The sequence below is a fragment of the Lepidochelys olivacea genome, assembly GCF_965140295.1.
Source record: "Lepidochelys olivacea isolate rLepOli2 genome assembly, chromosome: 3".
Taxonomy (NCBI): domain Eukaryota; kingdom Metazoa; phylum Chordata; order Testudines; family Cheloniidae; genus Lepidochelys; species Lepidochelys olivacea.
The window spans coordinates 89,878,844-89,902,445 of NC_140413.1; the positions used below are offsets into that span (position 1 = coordinate 89,878,844).

General features: G+C 42.6%; 2 protein-coding genes across 9 annotated transcripts in view; one reads left to right on the forward strand and one right to left on the reverse strand.

Annotated features, from left to right (window-relative positions):
* Positions 1 to 5,654, reverse strand: part of COL10A1 (collagen type X alpha 1 chain) — an 83,993-nt gene extending 78,339 nt beyond the window's left edge. For all 8 annotated transcript variants that reach the window (XM_084623681.1, XM_084623676.1, XM_084623680.1 and 5 more), the window contains exon 1: positions 5,345 to 5,654. The gene's annotated coding sequence lies outside the window, so the exon portion shown is untranslated. The remainder of the gene's footprint in view (positions 1 to 5,344) is intronic.
* Positions 1 to 23,602, forward strand: part of NT5DC1 (5'-nucleotidase domain containing 1) — a 327,326-nt gene that overhangs the window by 102,656 nt on the left and 201,068 nt on the right. The gene's annotated exons all lie outside the window — the stretch shown is intronic.

The following is a 23,602-nucleotide window of genomic DNA, read 5'->3' on the forward strand; positions in this document are numbered from 1 at the left end:
TCCCCAATGCTGCCAGCTGGTACACGTGGCCATTCCTGGAACTACTGCTAAAGTCAAATCATTTGCTTGCGTTGTGCCAGAGGTTAACCAAAATCTGTCTGCTCCTGTGACCAGCTAGCAGCATGCTTGGTAAAAGGATTTCTTCATGTCCGTGGCCTTACAAATGCAGGAGAACATTCACTCTGCCTGCAGCTCAGTGGTTAGAACAAAATGGAAGGGTTAAATGCTGGTTCCATGGCAGGCAGCTCTCTTGGGATGGCATCAAAAAGCTCCTCTGAATAGGGACCCAGAATGTATTTGAACGAGGAGGTTGCTTCCGTTTCCTGGAAGTTGATTGACCAATCTTAGGATAGAAGGGTCAAAGGACATTGTCCCTTGGGATTGTGGGATAGGGTTGTTGGACCTCAGGACCTGAGTCTGTGGGACTCAGTCTGGGACTGAGCTGTGTGCGAATTACAAAATGATGGTTTGGGTCTGAGCCCGCCCTTGGGTGTTGGGCTTGAATGCTCTATCCCTGCTGGGTCCTGCGGCCCAGGCTTGGGCCCAAGTTAGACAGAATTGCGTGTAGATGGAAGTGGGATTTGGACTTGAGCCCGAGTCTAAGCTCGAGCTCTCATTGCAATGTAGACATACCTTCAGTGTCTACAAGCTCTTACAAAATAATAACCATGACTCTTGGTAGAACAATACCCAAAATTACAAAAGGGAAAGCTCAACAAGTCAACCTAAATCTGTGTACCAAAGAACAGCAATAATTAACAAAATATTACATGCTTAATCAGATTTGAACCGAGCAATTGAAGTAAGAGAAATAATTAAATGTTAATAGACTTAGAGGAAAAGTTTGAAGGATATTTATGTAAAGTAATGACTTTACTTTAAATCTAGATTCTTTCCCTTTCCACAATGGGAATTCAACATTTGGGATCCTAAATATGATAGAAAATGAAATAATCATGAATCAAACAGTTCATCACCAAAAGACTACACAAGCAGAAAATCAATATGGGACCACTGCCAGAGGCCAATGGAAAAGGGTCAAAACTAGGAAATCAAATGACTGGAGGTTTTGAAATGACCCAGAGCTCTAAGAGAGGTTGAGAGCTAATTAGGGTACTAAAAGATCAATGAACTGAATCTGTACCATATCTGAGTTCCCCAGTAGAAAGGGGTTGCAGCTTCCTCAAAGTTGAACAACGATTTGATGTATTATGTTCACAATTTACAAATGATTCTTGGACATGGGTCTATATGTAATATCTCTTAATATATTTTTATAAATATCCAAAAAAGCTTCCCCCTCTCCCGCTCTCCTGCTGATAATAGCTCACTTTAAGTGATCACTCTCTTTACAGTGTGTATGGTAACACCCATTGTTTCATGTTCTCTGTGTATATAAATCTCCCCACTGTTTTTTCCACCGAATGCATCTGATGAAGTGAGCTGTAGCTCACGAAAGCTTATGCTCAAATAAATTTGTTAGTCTCTAAGGTGCCACAAGTACTCCTTTTCTTTTTGCGAATACAGACTAACACGGCTGCTACTCTGAAACAAGGTATAGTGTGTGTCTCGTGTGACCTTGAATGAAAATTGTCATATAACTTTAAATATGTGCAGGTGACAGCGTACATCAAAGAAGACGCAGTGGCCTGGACAAGAAATTGCATATTTATCTTTATTTTGGTATGAGGGCCAATATTAGGTTACAGTGTATTAGGTTACAGATACAGGATAAACTGAATTTTAGGGCTTCTGTGTTCAGTGAAATGGTTTTGCAGAAAATTAAGCGATATGAGTGGCAACTATGTTGTAAGAAACAAATATACATTGTTTCCATGATGGTGTGTCTTCTCCCCTCCCATCTCCCTATCTGACACTATTTGTTTTTTGTGGACTGTTTTTAAAATATGACAAAGCTGACAGCAAAAGCAGAACCATCAACTTTGCAAGACAAGCCATGCTAAACAACTTCACCAACCACAGAGTCTTGGGGTTTAGAATTTAGCAAGGCTGCATGCCACATCAAAGAGAAATTGCTGGCCCATCCTGTTTAAAATGAAAAGGGCAATTCTGGCCTTCATGACAATCTGGATGGGACTCCATGTTTATTTTCAATATTCCTGCACAAGTAAAAACTGTCTGCTAAAGATTACAGTATGCTACAAAGAGGTTTTTTTTAAAAATACAGGTTCGCCTTTTTGTATGCTAGGATAAAAAAATCTCATTTTATTTAATGGCATAGGAAGTTGGGGGATTTAAGCATGAGGTGGAAGGGATGAACCTAACATATTTAAGTCCTTTGCTGAATTGGGACTGTAGTGTCGCCACTCTTACTAAAGAGTGTTGCTGTCTTTACATTTTCTTATAGGTTTTCCTTTTTACTTGATTATGAAGTCATGAATTGCAGGAGTGAATTTTTGGTGTCTGTTTTTAAGGTCACTATTCTTGGTGCAGGTGTCCATCTATCTATTCAGAGACTTATATTATGCTTATTACTATGGTGGGCTGAGTATTTCTGGAATTCTCTGTCTCATAGATTCTCTTCTCTATGGGTCTTTGATGCCTCTTTGTGACAAAGGAAGATCAGATGATGCTTCCTCCAGATCCTGTTAATCTTAAGGGATTAGCTAGGATGGGTCATCTGATGTGGTCACTCTCCTAGGACAAGGGTCAGATCTTATAAAAAGAAATACTATTGCAATGGTCCAATCAGTGTAATAACACTAAGCATGAAATGTATTATTTTGGATCATTATGGGATTACTTGTTTTAAATAAGAGACAAAATCCAGAATCCCAACTGGAGCTCCAGTTCAATGAGGTACTTAAACTGTGCCTATCTTTATGCATATAAATTGTCCTATTGAAATCATTGAGACTACTAAGATTTTTTGTTAGTGTGTGCTTAAGCATGTGGCTGAACTGGGCCCTTGGATCTCCCTTGTGGTAGCACAATTTATTGCCTCTGAGTCCCTAGGCCAGCTTAATTTTTGAGTGTTTCAATTTATTTACATTCTACGTCATCATATCGCTCACTTTTACTGAGTTACTGAGTGTGATAAGTGATTTGAATCAAGTACATTTAAAAAACAAATGTCAAACAAATCAGGACCTTAACGTTTCCAGCTAAAGGAAACCCCAAGTTATGGCTCTTGTTCCTTCCTCTGTCTGCCTTTCCCCCCCATTAATATGGCATCGTGTTCACATTCAGAGATCCCTGCTGCATTATACTGAAATGCAATGGAGTACAGCTGAGAGCTGTAACTCTCATAGCTGTTTTATTTTATTTTTCAATGTGTATAATTGCTCTCCAAACTCTACTTAATTACTCTGCTTTCTGGGCTTTTTCCAGGTATCTCAATTTCAGTCCATGTCCCAGCACTTCAGAGTCAGTGTATTAAACTCTGACCCATCTTGAAATCCCTATAGCAAGGATTGAAAAAGAGGTGCCTCAAAACAATATATTTTTTTAAATGAAATGTATAGACATAACAGTATAAAGAAGCCATTTATATGAGCCATTCAGTTTGTAGGATGATGAAGTGTGATTGTTGATATCAAACATTCTAATAAGTTCTTCAAAGCTGTCACAATAAAATGTTTTGTCTCAGAGGTGGAGAAGGTACAGACTGTTCACCAAAATGTGGCCTTCAATACAGCTAATGACCACTCTCTCACTTTTTAATATAAAGATGAGGCCCTTGGACAACAGTTCCCAGAGTGCAATGCTCCTCCACCTGATCAGAGAGAAGGGAATCGTGTGTTCTGACCTGTAGGATTCCGTTACTTGCATCACTCTGTTAAGAATAAGGATGGCTACAGTTTGCTTGACTTAATGTAAATTAAATCTGGCCTTCAAACTGCAAATGTGCAAACTGCCAGCATCTCTTGTAGTACAAAGTTTAAGCCTTCCTGAGGTAGTACATATTATGGAGACACTGTTAAAATGATTTTTGGGTGAGTTGTGATGATTCCCTCAGAAATGTTACACGTTATAATTTCAATCCGTATTGTAAAGCTGTAACAGTGTTCTTGTGAGGGTGCTCTGGAATTTGCATTGAAAATGTATTTTTTCTTTTCATTAGCCAATTTTCAAATCTTAAAACACAACAGATTTTTAAATAGAGTGACCCTAAATCATTTGCTGAAAAGTTTCCACTCCAAACTAAGGATTAAGTGGTATGTAAAATTAAGTTTTTTTAAAAAGTTGCTGTTTTTCCGTAGAGTGTGATGACAAAAGCATCTGAAGCCACAGAAAGTTCCTCCCTCCCCCTTTCATCCTTCTGTAATAAAAAACCAGCCAAACTCGTGTAGAAGAAAAATTGAAAGGGGGGCGGAAAGAAGCTTAAATACCAATTGTCAGTTCAAACCATTTTTAAGGTAAAATAATAAACCCCTTATAAAAGGAGCTTGTAATTCATGGTTGGTGCATCCTTAACTTTGTGCCATAACTGGTGCAGTTTTTTTCTAAAGACTTTTATCTATTCAGTTTTACCCCTTTTGGAGTATTAGCATTGTTGAAGCATTTAAATGAAATGACTTGCAAACGCATTGACACATAAAGGAAATTGAATAATATGTTTTCAATTAAATCTTTCAGTGTTGCAGGTTCATCCCTCTTTTTTGTTAACAGTGTTGTACAAAGACACTTTATGTAACAAGCATCACTGAGGGTCTCTGGAATATTTTGAACCTAAGTCTTTTGAATTCACAGGAATTACCCCATGTTAATAACTCAGCAAATAATTAGGCTATTAAAAATCTAGCATGTGATTAAACTGAAAGGAAAGTAGCACTGTTTTCAAATGGTCTGACAACGAGATCATAACCCTTTATCAATTTGAAATGTTCCCCTTTGGAAACACGAGGGGAATTACACAGCAGGGGTTTTTCATTCTGTGCATGTACATCACATGAAGAAATATTAAAGGCATATGAAGGCTCAGTAAATCATTTTGCTATTCAGACACTGAATTTCAGATAAGTGGAATATTTGCTAGTATTTTTACACTTTGTATCCTATTTCAAGACTTGAAAAGAATGGAATGTCTTTTTCCTACTTGCAGTAACGTTTATTGCTTCTTATTCAGCGCTTGCTAGTAAAGATAATAAAATGGGAGCATAAATCAGCCTATTTTAAGAGACCTCTTGTTTTATATAATAAACTTAAGATCAAATATTTGTTCTTTTAAAATGTATTATGCTGGTTTACATTCATTTCATCTGAAAACAACACAACTGCCTTTTTTTTTTTTTTTTGGTAACTGCCATGTATTTTAGTAACCCCCCCCCCCAAAAAAAAATCTTTCTGGATGTCTGACTACATTACTACATTCTCATCTTACCTTTTAGCTGAGTGAAAGATGTCTTTAGATAGAGGGGAATGCCTGCTTGCTGGATGTCACTGAAAGTTGCCACTTTCTGGATGCAAGGGTGCTCCTCTTGCAGCAGTCATGATTCACAGAATCTTTCAGCAGGCATTTCAGGAGGGTTAAAGTGAAGCAGCTTGCTAATTCAAGAGCCCTTTTTTGGTAGCTTTTGGACCTTTTAACTTTTTATCCAAAGCTAAGCTGAATCATGTGCTGGCTACTGAATGATGGATCTGCCTTCTGAGTCAGTTCCAGGAGAGAATAATTTTCTGTTTCCCAGCAGTTAAATGGCTCTGTATGAGAGGTGGAAGGGGATTGAGGATTCTGATTCGTCTGATCACATGTGTTAATTTAAAGATGGGTATGACATTTATTTTGGCATACATCTCTGTACTGGGGTGAGATTAGTATGATTTGAAAAGCAAAATCTCTAGTGTTTCTAATTAATCAAAATTATTTGTATACTTTAAGGAAAAAAAACCATTCTGTCATTATGGTGTCTTCCCATGTTTATTGCTCTGTTCATGCTATGGTATCAAAGTTCAGATTTCAGAATTGTTTGGATAATTTCTGGGAGGTCTTAATACTGATTCTACATCTGTTTTCTATCTTTGTGCTACTATGAGTGCTATAGGTACAACATAAGCCAGATTTAGGACATACAGGAGCTTTGCCTGAGTATGGACTGATGAATAGGGGTTTAAGACAATTGACTGTAGGTTTTAGGCTGGGACCCATGGAATAATCTTCTCTCCAGCCCCTCTTTCCTCACTCTTCCCCATTTGTGCTGTCCATTTTGGAACCCTGAGTATCTCCATTTGTCATACACTCCTCCGAAGCCCAGGTCACAGCTGTTAGTTTTATGATCAAAGAATATTACACTGGGTTCCATTGTAAGTCCATCACTTTTGCTCCTTAATTAGCTGGAGGAATGCCTAGTCATATAATACAAGATACTTCTTTATCGTCAGAGAAAGAGAGCTTTGCCTCTGGAGTATTTTCAGGCTCTGACCCTGGGAGAAAGAATAGGACCAGAAAGTCAAACTTAAATCTTGTGAATGGCAGTGCAGTGGTGTGTGTTAACTGTGGATCACTGAGGTGGTTTAGAAGTCTTTAAAGTTACTATTTAATTTTCACATTTTTATAATGTGATGAAGTGGACCTCATGAAATACTGCATCTTTAAGTGAGTGCTGATACAAAAATGAACCAAACACCATCGTGGTTGCTTTTATGTAGTATTACAAATGAATCATAGAAATTGCAGATGAAAGATACCATTCTGTTGCCAGTGGAGAATATTTCCTACAGTACATTCTTAGAGATGGGCCAAAACTGGAACTTCAGATCAGAATACTTGGGAATTTCAGATAGTTTTGGATTTAGATCCCCAAATTCAAACCTGTCCGTATGGTTTTAGTTTTATGTTGGATCCAAAATAGGAAGGGGTTCGCTTTCCATTTCTGGTTCACATTTAGCCAAAATTTTGTCAGAATAGTTCTGTAGAAATTTTTTTGTCCTCAGATGGAAGAAATTCTTTAAGAGCTATTGATCTGCCTGATTGCCCCGTCAGTATGATGCCATCTACTTTGAACCCAAACTCTAGCCCTAATTCTGCCTAGAACTTGAGCTCTGTACTTAATGCAATCTAGACATGGCTTGGAACCCTGCCTTTCTACTCACCTTCATTTGAGTTTCCTTGGAAAATTATTCTAATTCAATACTATGGATGAATCTAAGTGGGATTGTCAATTTGTAACAAGACTGTTTTGAAGATAATGGGTGCAATCCTGGCCCCACTGAAGTCTTTGGAAGTTTTGCTATACAAACTCTGGTCCTCTTTTGCATATATATTGTGGCAAAATCTTTAATCACATGATCACCTACTATTTTTATCCACATGGTTTTCAGGGAATGAATCAGGGTTGGTTAGTGAGGCTGGTATCTACAGCACCTTTGCCTCATTTGTTGAAGAAGTTGGAAGGTTTGTAGTAAACATTGCGGGGGGGGGGGGGGGGGGGTTTGGAGGAAGAGAAGGAATTGTCTCCTGGATAAAGCAGATGAAGGATTCTGTCCCTGCTTCTGCCACAGAATTCCTATGCAGAACAAGACTTTGCTTCTGATCCACTTGAGTTCAGTGGCAAAACTCCCAGTAACATCAATGGTGCAAGATGAGGCTCCAAATCCTTTAAGTCAAACGTGTTGCAGGTAACAGCTAATTGTATGCTCCTCATTTTCTAAGTGCTTCATATTGACACATGTTAGGTCCTGAGTTGCAGAAGTACTGAGCACTCACAGGTGCAATTGAAGTAAGTGAGAACTCTGCCCTGAGCATAGAAAGTGCCATTAAATGCTAAGTATTCTGAAAAATAAGGTCCTAGGCCTTCAAACGGTCACCCAAAATGAGTGAAAAGAAAAGAAGTACTTGTGGCACCGTAGAGACCAATAAATTTATTTGAGCATAAGCTTTCGTGAGCTACAGTGCACTTCATCGGATACATCCGATGAAGTGAGCTATAGCTCACGAAAGTTTATGCTCAAATAAATTTGTTGGTCTCTAAGGTGTCACAGGTCCTCGTTTTCTTTTTGCAGACACAGACTAACACGGCTGCTACTCTGAAACCTGCCAAAATGAGTGGACACTTCTGACCCTAGTGTCTCTGTGCCTCAGTTTTTGACCTTATAAAATGGGGATGATAATACCACCTCGTCTCACAGGATTAGGGTGCAGATAAATTCATTTAATGTTTGCCAGGCATACACGTATATTACAGTAATTAGTGTCACAGAAAAGCTAATGAGTAAATTGATAATTCTGTATTCAGAGCAATGTGTGCCGGGTATGCAGAAATAAGGCATCGGTCAACATACTGAATGATGAGGATAAAATGAAACATTGAACAGCTGCCTATTTGGTAAGCAGTGTCTGTTGTATGCACTGAATGAGGCAGGGGTCTTTTGGAAAAAATAGTGTGTGATTTGGTAATTAAAATCTGTATCATAATGCAGATGCACAGGAAACCTTAATACTGACATTTCCTACCTTTTCAGTGCTTGACTTTGTAACCTTAATGTTCTTTTAATGTAGGTTTCTTCTTTTTTCTTATTTAATTTATTTACTAAACTTTTTAAAAGGCAAACTGAAAAAATAAAATTTCCATCATGTAGGAACACATTGACTCCCACATTGTGTCATCAGCAGGACTGGAACTTTTACATCCATAGCACAGATCTCTGCCACTGGAACTAATGGAGCAATTGATTATCATTTTATACGTGGACCAGCCATAAATGGAGATGAATGTGCTATTTGCCAGCAGGATCCATAGGTATTTCCTGACAGCAAAGGAATGTTGAGACTCAGAAATCCTGATTTCAGTTCCCAGGTCTGGTGGTTACAGACCCCTCTGCTCCCATTCCCAAGCCTGGCTCCTTCTAGTCTGCCCCCTCTAGCATGCCTCTGTCCACTCCCTCCCATCACCTGGCTCTTGTCCTTCTCCTCCTCCGCCACCCTCCCCTGGCTTCTGTCTGCTCTCCTCCCTCCCTGACTTCCATGTGTCTTTTCTGTCCACTGCATTCCAGGTTATTTTCTTCTCCTCCAGGTTGATTGGGTGCCAGCAAAAAATTAGAGCATTGAGAGCATTTGAAAGATAATCTGTCTTTCAATTCTGGTGCCTCATGCCACTTAAGCCACAGGGAGGAGGAATTGCCGGGACTTTTCAGCTTGGAAAAGAGACGACTAAGGGGGATATGATAGAGGTCTATAAAATCATGACTGGTGGAGAGAAAGTAAATAAGGAAGTGTTATTTACTCCTCATAACACAAGAACTAGGTGTCACAAAATGAAATTAATAGGCAGCAGGTATAAAACAAACAAAAGGAAGTATTTCTTCTTACAATACACAGTCAACCTGTGTAACTCTTTGCCAGAAGGTGTTGTGAAGGCCAAGTCTATAACAGGGCTCAAAAAAGAACTAAATAAATTCATGGAGGATAGTTCCATCAGTGGCTATTAGCTGGGAATGGGCGACAGGGGATGGGATGGATCACTTATGAAAGTTTTGCTCGGCCCTGGAGCCTTGGGATGGAGTTTGCTCGGTTGCTCTGTGGTGATTTCAAATGTCTAGTCTGGTTGATACATAGGAGCTTTGTGAGGATGGACTACGCTCATTACAGATGGAATCTTTGGAGAATTTAGCTACTGAACCCTAAGAAGCCTCTACTGCACCTGTGCAAACTGAAAATTAGGACAGATTTTCACTGGGATGTCAGAAAGGGCAATTCTTAACACCAGGGTAATGCCTCTGCCAGATTTCAAGTCTCTCTCCAAAGCATACCAGTGCTAGAGCTTCCCAGTGAAACAGTTGTAAGATTTTTTAACATCCAAGAGTCCAAAGTGGATTGTTTGAGTGGACAGAAGAGTGGAAGTCATAAGAACATAAGAATGGTCATACTGGGTCAGACCAAAGGTCCATCCAGCCCAATATCCTGTCTACCAACAATGGCCAATGTGCCAGGTGCCCTAGAGGGAGTGAACCTAACAGTTAATGATCAAGTGATCTCTCTCCTGCCATCCATCTCCACCCTCTGACAAACAGAGGCTAGGGACATCATTCCTTACCCATGCTGGCTAATAGCCATCAATGGACTTAACCTCCATGAATTTATCCAGTTCTCTTTTAAACCCTGTTATAGTCCTAGCCTTCACAACCTCCTCAGGCAAGGAGTTCCACAGGTTTCACAGGTTGTGCACTGTGTGAAGAGCTTCCTTTTCTTTGTTTTAAACCTGCTGCCCATTAATTTCATTTGGTGGCCCCTACTTCTTATATTATGGGAACAAATAAATAACTTTTCCTTATTCACTCTCTCCACACCACTCATGATTTTATATACCTCTCTCATACCCCCCCTGAGTCTCCTCTTTTCCAAGCTGAAAAGTCCTAGCCTCTTTAATCTCTCCTCATATGGGACCTGTTCCAAACCCCTAATCATTTTAATTGCCCTTTTCAGAACCTTTTCTAATGCCAGTATATCTTTTTTGAGATGTGGAGACCATATCTGTATGCAGTATTCAAGATGTGGGAGTACCATGGATTTATATAAGGGCAATAAGATATTCTCAGACTTATTCTCTTTCCCTTTTTTAATGATTCCTAACATCCCGTTTGCTTTTTTGACTGCCGCAGCGCACTGCGTGGACGTCTTCAGAGAACTATCCACGATGACTCCAAGATCTTTCTCCTGATTAGTTGTAGCTAAATTAGCCCCCATCATATTGTATGTATAGTTGGGGTTATTTTTTCCAATGTGCATTACTTTACATTTATCCACATTAAATTTCATTTGCCATTTTGTTGCCCAATCACTTAGTTTTGTGAGATCTTTTTGAAGTTCTTCACAGTCTGCTTTGGTCTTAACTATCTTGAACAGTTTAGTATCATCTGCAAACTTTGCCACCTCACCGTTACCACTTTCTCCAGATCATTTATGAATAAGTTGAATAGGATTGGTTTTAGGACTGACCACTAGTTACCCCTCTCCATTCTGAAAATTTACCATTTATTCCTACCCTTTGTTCCCTGTCTTTTAAACAGTTCTCAATCCATGAAAGGATCTTCCCTCTTATCCCATGACAACTTAATTTACGTAAGAGCCTTTGGTGAGGGACTTTGTCAAAGGCTTTCTGGAAATCTAAGTACACTTTGTCCACTGGATCCCCCTTCTCCACATGTCTGTTGACCCCTTCAGAGAACTCTAATAGATTAGTAAGACATGATCTCCCTTTACAGAAACTATGCTGACTTTTGCGCAACAATTTATGTTCTTCTATGTGTCTGACAATTTTATTCTTTACTGTTGTTTCAATTAATTTGCCTGTTGCTGATGTTAGACTTACCAGTCTGTAATTGCCAGGATCACCTCTAGAGCCCTTCTTAAATATTGGCGTTACATTAGCTATCTTCCAGTCATTGGGTACAGTAGCTGATTTAAAGGACAGGTTACAAACCATAGTTATTAATTCCACAATTTCAAATTTGAGTTCTTTCAGAACTATTGGGCGAATGCCATCTGGTCCCGGTGACTTGTTACTGTTAAGTTTATCAATTCCAAAACCTCCTCTAGTGTCACTTCAATCTGTGACAATTCCTCAGATTTGTCACCTACAAAAGATGGCTCAAGTTTGGGAATCTCCCTAACATCCTCAGCCAGGAAGACTGAAGCAAAGAATTCATTTAGTTTCTCCGCAATGACTTTATCGTCTTTAAGTGCTCCTTTTGCATCTCGATCGTCCAGGAGCCCCACTGGTTGTTTAGCAGGCTTCCTGCTTCTGTTGTACCATTTTGTTATTACCTTTTGAGTTTTTGGCTAGCTGTTCTTCAAACTCCTTTTTGGCTTTTCTTACTACATTTTTACACTTAATTTGGCAGTGTTTATGTTCCTTCCTATTTACCTCACTAGGATTTGACTTCCACTTTTTAAAAGATGCCTTTTTATCTCTCACTGCTTCTTTGAGAACTTCATAAGCCTACCAAAAACTTTAGTCATTTTAGCTAGGAGACTCTTCGCATGCAAGCACAACAGCAAAACATTTATATATACTTCTTCAGGAGGAGAGGTGCACTTATCCCAAACACCTTCCCATTATTGTCCTGTACCATTTGGAAACTCCAGCAAAAAATGTGCAACAGTGCTTATAGTACCGTAGAGATTAACAAATTTATTTGAGCATAAGCTTTTGTGAGCTCACAAAAGCTTATGCTCAAATAAATTGGTTAGTTTTTAAGGTGCCACAAGTACTCCTGTTCTTTTTGCGGAAACAGACTAACATGGCTGCTACTCTGAAACCAGTGCTTATAGTGACTCCTTCTTGAGACACATGATTCTCTAATTTAGCAAGCAGCCAGTGCCTGCTATGTTTCTGCCTCACAAGACAAGATCTGTTACCAAGGGCCTATTTCTCTGTCATGAACCTGAGAGACTGAGCCTATCTACGTGATTTTTGAGAGGAAACACTTGAATGGCTGTTCAGTCAGTGTAATCAACACTTTACTTGCTTCCACAAAGTATCTTTCTCATAATTTTCAAAAGTGACTATTGACTTTTGGACCTCAAGTTTTGGTTACCCAGCTTGAGAAACTTTAAAAGGACCTAATTTTCAGAAAGTGCTGAACACCCTCTTTTGAAAATTTAGCCTTTTTAAGGTGTCTCAAGTTGGCCATCCAATTTCACTAGCTAATTTGGAAAATCTTGGCCTAAATATTGTGGAAGTGGAAAAAGGGATAAAGGGAATTTGGATGCAGACCTCTTCTTTCCAGAATGAGCAGGAGTCAGGCTAACTCTAACCGTACTAACGCGAGACTTTAAGGCAGGGCCTGGGCGAGTGGGAAAAACTGTAAGAGAGGTTGTTTTGACCTTGTGTAAGATAAGAATGGAATGCAGACTATAGCAGAAATTGCTGAGAAAAATAAGATATCAGGAAGGAATATGTATAAACAAAATGCAGCTGTTGATTATTATTGTACATAACAAAAGGTATAAATGCTTGCCCTAATTGTTTATCTTTTGAGAGACCTGCCGAGGAAGGGGGAATCCCTGTTCCGGGTGTACTCTCTCCCTCCTTGTAATTGCTTGAGAATAAAGACTGTTTCTGACTTGCTGCAACCAACATAAGAGTGAAGGCTCTGTTTCTTCCACAATATGAATAGGATTATATAATTCGTGAGGCAAAAGTCTTCCAATTTCTCCTTATAACGGTGTTGTTTTTTCCTTTGTGAAGAGTTTATTTGTGTGGCATTTTTGGAAACAATAGGCTCAATACCAGACAGATTTTTATTTTAAAGTAGTATATCTTTAAAATAATATTTGCACAGGAAATTAATTTGTAAGATGAGCCAAACAGAGAAAAACATAGTGAGGGGTGCGAAGTAGTTGTAGAAGATGTGCCAATAAAATCACTTTGTTTCATGGGATCACTTGCACACTGTTTTACAAAAAAGAGTCTTCATTTCCTAGTGGATAGCAAACAGCAAACGTCTACATGAAAGTAACATTAAAAGGCACATTTTCAGGGTGTTTCCTGTCTCGTTCCACTGTACTGAAAACTATTGCAGGTCTTAACCCTGGAGTCATCAAACAAACAAAACCCCCATTGATTGTCAGTGGGGGTTATGTCTCATATAACAGTTCAGCATTGCACTCTAAGGATATAACTTTAACTTGTACAGGCAAAGCAGTTCAAAATTAAGGCTGAAATGGTGTCCTTTGCTCATTTTGCTATGCTTAAGTTACTGTTATTGAAGATCTTACTTACCATATGTCTTTCACATCATGCTGAGTTAAGAATTGCTTTTCAGCCTTCAGTCTTGGCACTTCCTTTTGTTGGTTTATATTGGGCCCTTAATGCTACTTTGACATAGCAATTTTTGAAGTTTAAATTTTTGTTAAAAACAAATTAGATCATTTGTGGATTTGTAAGATGTTAAATTCATGATTTTTCAGTGAGCTTTAATAAGTATTGATGTACATTAACATTAGAAAACATTAGACCTCCTAATGACTCATCTTATATCTACAAAAAGTTTGTTCCTGGTAAAAGATCTAACAGGATATATCCATAAACAGGCACCATTTGTAAGAACCGAACTTCATTAGATTATTAAGATGTCTGTGACTGAAATTTACAACTTTGTTAAATATTGTAAGTAGCAGAATGCCATTCCTCTGCTGTATGCAGGAGCTTTCCTCTTATCAGTTCAGTTCTTTTTCTTTTTTTTTTCAGCTTTCTGTCACACCTCCCTCATTAATTTGGCTACTGCAATAAATCTTTGTCAAAAGGAACATTTTTGCAGCATGTGAACTGGATTAATCTGACCTCTGGAAACTTGTTCCCAAAACTGAGCACTCTTGACTGATACTGTTTTGACCCTGACTGCTACATGTTCTGTCATCTGTATTATTACAGAGTAGTTTGGCTGTCTTTGTGACAATGGAAGCTTTCTGCCCTCTAGAACCACATTGCGGGCCATCTCCTTTAGTTTCAATAGTATTGAAGGCTCAGTACCTCTTGCCAACAGATAAACTTGATTGTTAGCCCTTTCCTTCACTTAAAATATATTTTTTTCTTTTCACCTTCCAGAAAGGAGGGACTAGAGTGCCACACATCCTGGCCATACGTGCCATGACATCACTTCAGATCAGTGATTTTTGGGTATCTTCTCTATTCCATTGTAAAGAAGTGGCTTTGGGGTGGCGGGGATTAACCTAGCACAGGGGTTCCCAAACTTGGTTCATGTCTTGTTCAGGGTAAGCCCCATGGCTGGCTGTGAGACGCTTTGTTTACCTGAGCGGACGCAGGTACGGCCGCTTTCAGCTCCCAGTGGCCGTGGTTCGCTGTTCCCAGCCAATGGGAGCTGCGGGAAGTGGCGTGGGCTGGGCCACCACTTCCTGCAGCTCCCATTGGCCGGGAACCACGACCACTGGGAGCTGTGAGTGGCCGTACCTGCGGCCGCTCAGGTAAACAAAGTGTCTTGCGGTCTGCCAGGGGCTTACCCTGAACAAGACGCGAACCAAGTTTGGGAACCCCTGTCCTAGCACAATGGAGCCCCAGTCTTCTTGGGGACCTCTAGTTGCTACTGTAATACAAATAATAAAATTATAATTGAAAGTCCATGTTAGTGATACAGGTGTACTTCATATTCTCCTTTCGATACATGCATGTCACTTTACTTCCATTAACTCTGAGGGTCCTTACTTGTATATTTTCGTATCCCACACTTCTTAAATCAGTTATTTATATTCTGAGTCATAGTGGTTAGGCGACAAAGTTTGCACTACGCAGTATTTGTAAAGTTATCTTTCTCTGGATACATTGGGCCATATCCTCAGCACTGCCCGCATCCTTTTTGCACTGGTCCAGCTTCCCTAAGGGAACTTAAAGCTATCTCAAATAGGGAGCTAAGGATTCCCAATTGGCTTTATTCTGCCTGCTTTCCGCCTCTCCACCCCTTCAGGAGTGGAGAGGAGGTCAGCCAGGGATAGAAGAAGCAGAGCTAGAGCCAGTGCACAGTACTCTGGCTGATCCTTGGCTGTGGGACTTTTCCAGCCAGCATAACTTAGAAAAGACTTACGGGCTGGGCACTGATTTAACTCCCAGTGGCCCCAGAAAGGAAGGAATGGAAAGATGAGTTAGAACCACCTTCTCCCACAGTCATCCCAGATGTGCCAAGCATAAATTTGACGCAGCTGAAGATCTATCCTGGTGTACATAGTAGGCCCTTTTTTTCTAGTTTAAAATATTAATTCCTCTGGCCAGAGGGGGCCATGCACTCTTATTATTTTACACATTTGATTGAAATTAAGATAGTCTTGGACATTAAATATTGATTCAAAATATTTCATTTATATTTGGAGAAAGATTTCTCATTTTCAGTTGTAAACATATTGTAAAAATTAAAAATTAAGTTTAATAGTCTAACTATTGTAGCTCTTACATCAGTTTTAGATAATCATTCCATGTACAGATATTTTCCCATATACTTATAATTGCTAGAGTATCCAGTCCCTTTACAGAGAAACTGGAGCATCTGGCTCTGGATCAGGATATTCGAGATTTCTTAAATTGTTGTTTAGTCGTAGGTGAAAATCATCAGAATAATCATGATGGCTTTCTTCTCTGGCTCAAGTCTAATGTTTTAGTCACAAAATAATCTTAAGAAGGTAATATCTTACGAACTTTTGTATCACCATGCTATATAGAAAACTGAATACTGACTGCACCACAACTAATGTGGGGCAGATTTTTTCTGGGGCTTACCCAAAGAAAGGCAGCTCTGTTGGGTTTTTTTGGGGGGGGGGGGGGTGGAGGAGGAAGAGGGTCAGAAAATGATGTTAAAAAGGTGCTTGGTGGTCAGCTTTGCAGCAGTGACTCTCCCCGTCACCCCACCCCCAGGAATGTGCATAAAGGTACAAAACCTGGGTGGAGCAAGTCTCTTTGCTCCATGCAGCAAGGAAGCTGCCTCCCTCCCCTAGTGGATGTGAATGGCAGGCTGGACTGGACCTGCTGTGGTCTTCACGCTAGTCGCCCCTTTTAAAGGGGGGCTGGGAAGGAATTTTTCCCACCCCACCACAATTGGCTTCAGTGGGGTGTGGTTTTTTTGCCTTCCCCACAGTAGGTGTGAAGGAAGACCTTTTCTGGTGAGAAGAAAAGGTGGTAGACCATATGTCGCACCTTATTTTGTACAGTTGGGCGGAGCATAGGGAGAGCAGCCAGTGACCAGATAAATGGACTGGTAAAGGACTTAAAACGAGGCACTGGATAATGAAACAAAACGGGGGAGGGGGTTGGGGACTCCAAGGATTGGTATGACTGGGAGCCAACCTCCCCCGTTCTCATAGCCATCCTTAACCCTCTTACAAGTGTTGTGGATGGTAAGGTCCAAGCCATGCGTCGGCTGGGGGACCTGGATGGAAACAAAGGGGGACTGGTGGAAGCTCCGGAGAACTGATTTGAATAAACATGGATTTGCCTGCACTGTACACTTTATCTCCCAGGTAGTCCCAGATATCTATATAATAAAGTTGTGGCCTGATTAAAACCTGTAACAAGTCTGTCCTCCTTGCAGTGTACCCAGACAATGTCTGTCTCAATCTCTCTCTCTCTCATTCTTTTACTCCAAAACTTCTGTATTTTCCTTGATTCCAGAAGAAGCAAGGGGAAAATTGTTCTTCTAAAATATGTCAGATTTTTCATATTTAAATACACCATTTCACCAGTAATATGCTTAGACCATAGCTAATTTTTTTAAAAACACTGGCTTACTTTGGAACACCATGGAAAAGGCCTAATACTGTAATCATCTTGCAAAATCTTTGACTCAAAAGACATGTGTTTCTTCTGTGTGGTCTTTCTGTTTCAATATGAAAGTAGAGAACACTTTCCTTAAAGCAAACTTAAAGAATACCATCTTTATACCAAGAGATTGTTTGATATACTATAGGAATGTAGGAATTACAGCCAGCAACTAAATAAATTGGTAAACGTAGCCAAAAACAAGCCTTGGCTTTAATTTCTCAGTTGAACAAATTCTGGTGTTCACCTTAAAAGAAAAACACATCTCTGGCTGTTTTGTGCTGCTGAACAGCTCGTACGGAGTCATTGCAACATAGTGTAAGTTATAGCCCCTTTGCTTGATAACTCCACAGCTGCTCTGGGCTCAGCTCAGAATCAGGGCCAGGACTTCATAACTTTTTGTCAGGGCTGGGAAAACTTTTTGGGCCGAGGGCCACATCTGGGTGGGGAAATTGTATGCAGGGTCGGGGCAGGGGGTTAAGGTGTGGGAGGGAGTGCAGGGTGTGGGAGGGGGTGCAATGTGCAGGAACGGGCTCAGGGCAAGGGATTGGTGCAGAGGAGAGGTGCAGGGTGTATGAGAGGTTTCAGAGTAACAGCCGTGTTAGTCTGTATTCGCAAAAAGAAAAGGAGTACTTGTGGCACTTTAGAGACTAACCAATTTATTTGAGCATGAGCTTTTGTGAGCTACAGCTCACTTCATCGGATGCATGAGGGGTCTCAGGGAAGGGGTGCAGGAGGGGGCTCAGGGCAGGGGTGCAGGAGGGGTGCAGACTGCGGGAGGGAGCTCAGGGCAGGGGGTTGGGGGGCAGGGGGCAGCAGGGGGCTCAGGGCAGGGAGTTGGGGTGCGAGGTATGGGCAGGGGGCTTAGGGCAGGGAGTTGGGGGGCGGGGTTAAGGAGGGGTCAGGCTCCGGAGAGGCAGCAGCATACACCAGGGACAGGACAGGCTCCCTGCCTGCCTGCCCGCCCTGGCCCCACACCGCTCTGCTCCTGGGGAAGGGGGGTAGGGCACAGGGCTCTGCACGCTGCTCTTGCCATGCCTCCAGGTACCTCCCCCGGAGCTCCCATTGGCCGCGGTTCCCGGCCAATGGGAGCTGCAGTGGGGGGAGGGAGTGGGGTGGTGCCTGGAGGCAAGGGCAACTCACGGAGCCCTCTGCCCCCCGGGGCCCCAGGGACGTGGTGCTGGCCACTTCTGACAGTGGTGTGGGGCCTGCGCCACCACGGGAGGCAATCCCGAGGGCCAGATCCAAAGCCCTGACGGGCCGGATCCGGCCTGCAGGCCGCAGTTTGCCCACCCCTGCTTTATGTGCTCAGTCATTTAACTCAAAGTGTGTTACAGTACTACTGGGATCTCACCTCATCCACGTACTCTGATTTGCATAGAAACTCTCCTTAGATCAAAGGGTTGCAAAGCAGACATCAACTCCGGTCACCATTGCAGCTGTGGAACACAGTGCACTCTGAGTCCATTGCATTTCCCCCATTCCTTCTCTAGCTCAACCCACCTCCGGGCCCGCCATCACTGACGCTCTCTCCTTGCTCCTCCTTTCTGACACCACATCCAAACCAGCCGGCCTCCATTCTTTTTCCAACTGGGATCTGCCTCTGCTCCCTCTGACCCACCACTCTTCTGCTCCTTCCCTCGTTCAACTGGCCAAGCTGAAACCCCCCGAACTCTGCTTAATCTGACCCCTCCCCCACAGTGTATGTAGTTGTGTGCGTACACACACATGCTCATTCTTCCTGCTTGCAGCACTCTTGGTGCTTCTTCTGTCTACCCAACTGGGGTAGAACCCCACACCCTCTGTTGTCACATGCAGACTGCACTTCCAGCCCTAAACTTCACTCAGCCGTCCTCAACTTCTGTCAGCCACTCCAGAACCCCTTACCTCCCCCTCTGCCCCTCTCAAGGCTGTTGCTACAACCCCTTATCTCCCTACTCATTTCCCTCCTAGATGTCCTTATTTCCTCATTTTGCTCCATGCATCATAAAAACAGCCATACCGGGTCAGACCAATGGTCCATTTAGCCCAGTATCCTGTCTGCCGGCAGTGGGCAGTACCACCACCACCTGTTTCATTCCAAAGAGCACCAAGAGGGAAATTCAGGAGAGATTCTATCTTGTGAAGATGTTTTATGCAATTTAAGCATATCTCAGAGTCTGTAGACAATCTTAGACCTTCATAAAATGGGTTAGGCTGATCCAAGGCTTTAGGTTGGTTCAATCTGCTTTCAGGCTTTACACCACATAAAACTGCAAACAAATTCTGAAAAATATGAGTGAAACAGGGGATGGGTAGGATATCAGGAGGTTGTAGAAGGGTGTAGATTGAAGCAGCAATATGTAGCTTTTTAACCTGAGTTAAGGAAGGTAAAATTAATTCATTCTTAGTTTCATGGGAATATCTCTTCACTTTCAGTTTGGAAATGACAGAATAAAAAAAAGTGGGAAAGTTTATTCAGGAAGTGTGAAAATGCAAAATGTTTCCAGATATCTGCTCTGTTTAAAATCCTTTATTGAAACAGTACAATATAACATGGGAAACTTTTCCTTGTATTCATACAAGTTGGAAAGCTTATGCACTTTAGCAAGTTTTTCTTCAGTGTTTTAAGGATAGTAAGAATTTTCCATTCTAAACCTTTTTGCCTGTTAGAAAATTCTTGCCAAAATATGCCATGTGAATTAGCTTTGGTCTGTAGTATGTTCACTTGTCAGATTGCTTATGTTTCATGACTGCAGTTTCTTCCTTTCCTTTTTTTTAACAAAGTATTTAAATACCATCAAAAAATTATAATGAGGAAAAGAGAAGTGATTCAAATCTAATTCTTTTGATTTCATTAATCAAGCTATTGCCCAGTACCAATATAATACAAAATAGAAAGTACATCGGAGTATGAATTCTTGTTCATGTTACATAAGAACAGCCATACTGGGTCAAACCAATAGTGCATCTAACCCAGTATCCTGCCTCTGAGGCCTGGTCTGCATTACAGAATTAGGTCGATGGAAGCTGCCTTAAGTTGACCTGTTAATGTAGAATCACAGAATCATAGAATATCAGAGTTGGAAGGGACCTCAGGAGGTCATTTAGTCCAACCCCCTGCTCAAAGCAGGACCAATCCCCAACTGAATCATCCCAGGCAGGGCTTTGTCAAGCCTGACCTTAAAAACTTCTAGGGAAGGAGATTCAACCACCTCCCTAGGTAACGCATTCCAGTGTTTCACCACCCTCCTAGTGAAAAAGTTTTTCCTAATATCCAACCTAAACCTCCCCCACTGCAACTTGAGACCATTATTCCTTGTTCTGTCATCTGCTACTACGGAGAACAGTCTAGAGCCATCCTCTTTGGAATCCCCTTTCAGGTAGTTGAAAGCAGCTATCAAATCTCCCCTCATTCTTCTCTTCCGCAGACTAAACGATCCCAGTTCCCTCAGCCTCTCCTCATAAGTCATGTGTTCAAGCCCCCTAATAATTTTTGTTGCCCTCCGCTGGACTCTCTCCAATTTTTCCACATCCTTCTTGTAGTGTGGGGCTCAAAACTGGACACAGTACTCCAGATGAGGCCTCACCAATGTCGAATAGAAGGGAACGATCACGTCCCTCAATCTGCTCGCTATGCCCCTACTTATACATCCCAAAATGCCATTGGCCTTCTTGGCAACAAGGGCACACTGCTGACTCATATCCAGCTTCTCGTCCACTGTAATCCCTAGGTCCTTTTCTGCAGAATTGCTGCCAAGCCATTTGGTCCCTAGTCTGTAGCGGTGCATGGGATTCTTTCATCCTAAGTGCAGGACTCTGCACTTGTCCTTGTTGAACCTCATCAGATTTCTTTTGGCCCAATCCTCTAATTTGTCTAGGGCCCTCTGTATCCTATCCCTACCCTCCAGCATATCTACCTCTCCTCCCAGTTTAGTGTCATCTGCAAACTTGCTGAGGGTGCAAACTCCAGATCATTAAGGAAGATATTGAACAAAACCGTCCCGAGGACCGACCCTTGGGGCACTCCACTTGATACCGGCTGCCAACTAGACATGGAGCCACTGATCACTACCCATTGAGCCCGACAACCTAGCCAACTTTCTATCCACCTTATAGTCCATTCATCCAGCCCATACTTCTTTAACTTGCTGGCAAGAATACTGTGGGAGACCGTGTCAAAAGCTTTGCTAAAGTCAAGGAACAACACGTCCACTACTTTCCCCTCATCCACAGAGCCAGTTATCTTGTCATAGAAGGCAATTAGATTAGGCAATGTATGTGTCTACACTACCGGGTCCTTTACGCCGACCTAAGTTGCCTCTAATGTCGACTTCTGTATTCCAGGTCTGTGAGAGTTGTAGCTCTTAATTTGATTTTGATGGGTCCAGGCCTGTCCCTAGCTATTCTGGGGCCCTACGCAGCCCCCCACAGTGGGGGGAGGGGGAGCAGGCCTCCGTGGTGGTGGTCGGGGGGGGCTGGCCTCAGGCCTCCGCGGGGAGGGGGTGGGGCTGGCTTGGGGGACAAGGGGTAACCACCCCCCAGCCTCACCAGCAGCATGGCTGGGGCTGGGCCGCTGCACTTCCCGCTGCCGGTGAGTGCAGGCCCAGCCCTGCTGCACTCCTCAGGGGAGTGGGGGCAGGGCTGCAGTGGGGCGGGGAGGGGTGGAGCAGGCTCAGGGGCTTTGGGGAAGGAGTGGAGAGGGGGGCAGGGCTGGGGCAGAGCAGGGGCGGGAAGAGGCAGGGCTGGAGCAGAGCAGGGACATGGGGAAGAGGCAAAGCAGGGGCTGTAGCAGCACGCAGCAGTGCAGGGCACCAGGAAATTTGGTGCCCCAAATTTCCTGGTGCCTCACACAGCTGCGTACTTTGTGTATGGGTAAGGACGTCCTGCATGGGTCGACAGCGAGGTAGTGCAGACGCAGCGTTGTGTAATTTGACTTAAGTGGCCTCCAGGTGGTGTCCCACAATGCTCATCTGTGACCACTCTGGAGATCATTCTCAACTCTGCTGCACTGCAGCCAGGTACACAGGAAACAGCCCCTCTCCTGCTAAAGCCCCAAGAACTTTTGAATTCCTATTTCCTGTTTGATCAGCATTGGGAGCATGCCAGCACAGTTGACCATGGAGACTCCACGCCACAAATGCGCTCCAGCCTGGTCTGCACAGGAGGTGGTGGATCTCATCACTGTGTGGGGAGAAGAGTCTGTGCAGGCAGAGCGCCGATCCAGCAGAAGAAGCACTGACATCTATGCAAAGATCGCTCGTGGAATGGGGGAGAAGGGCTACACGAGGGCACACAAAAAGAACTTTGCCAAGCGTACCATAAGGCAAGAGAGGTGAGCAGTTGTTCTGGTTCTGACCCCCACAAAATGCTGATTCTACAACGAGCTGCATGCAATTCTTGGGGGGTGACCCTACCAGCACCCCCAAAAGCAACATGAACACATCGCAACTGTATGAGTCTAGGGAGAACAAGGAGGACAATACGGTGGATGAGGAAAAGGAGGAGGAGGAGAATGGGAGATAGGCAAGTGGTGGATCCATTCTCCCCATGAGCCAGGAAATATTTTTAACCCTGTGGGTCTCAGGACATCATGGTGGCTGATTGTGATGCCGGGGAAGGGACTTCTGGTGAGTATACAGTTCCAATCAAATTCCAGTGAAACTTTAGTAAGCACACACATTTGGTAGTATTGCATGTTTACTGTGAAGAAAAAGTGAGATGCTGTGGGTCTCTGCTTCCCTGAGGCCGCTCCAGCTATGCAGAAGCTGGCCCCTGGAAAAGACTGTTTATGTGGACTGGAATAGCCCAGGAATCCTTCATGGAGATCTCTAGGAAACTTTTCATGGAGGTACTCTGCAATCCTTTGCAGAAGGTTTCTGGGAGGGCAGTCTTATTTATTCCACCATGGTGGGACACTTTCCCACGCAACTTCTGAATTAATTCTGCTGGCATCATTGCGGCACACAGCATAGCAGCAAAAGGATCAGGTCTATACCCAGATGCTTGATGCATCTCCTTCCTTTCTGCCTCTGTTATCCTCAGAAGACTGATATCACATAGGGTCACCTAGGGGAAACGGGAAGTTTTTATTAAAAATGCTCATACAACAAACAATAGAGCATGTAGACACACATACACCCCAATTTCGGATTGCCAAACCACACTGCTGCTAATGTACCTTTAATGTGCTCGGCATGGATCAGCATGTAATTCAAGTGGCTGATAGGGGACTGGGGGTGCGCTTCCTCTGTTTTTCTCTCACCCTCCCAGAGGCCCCCCTGTGACCCATTCTTAAACAATATACTGTGTTGCTGGGGGGAAGGGCGATTGTTGAACTAGCTACTGACACGAGTCTGCCATAAACTTCAGGAAAAGTGCAGTCACCCCTGACTCAGGGGGCCTAC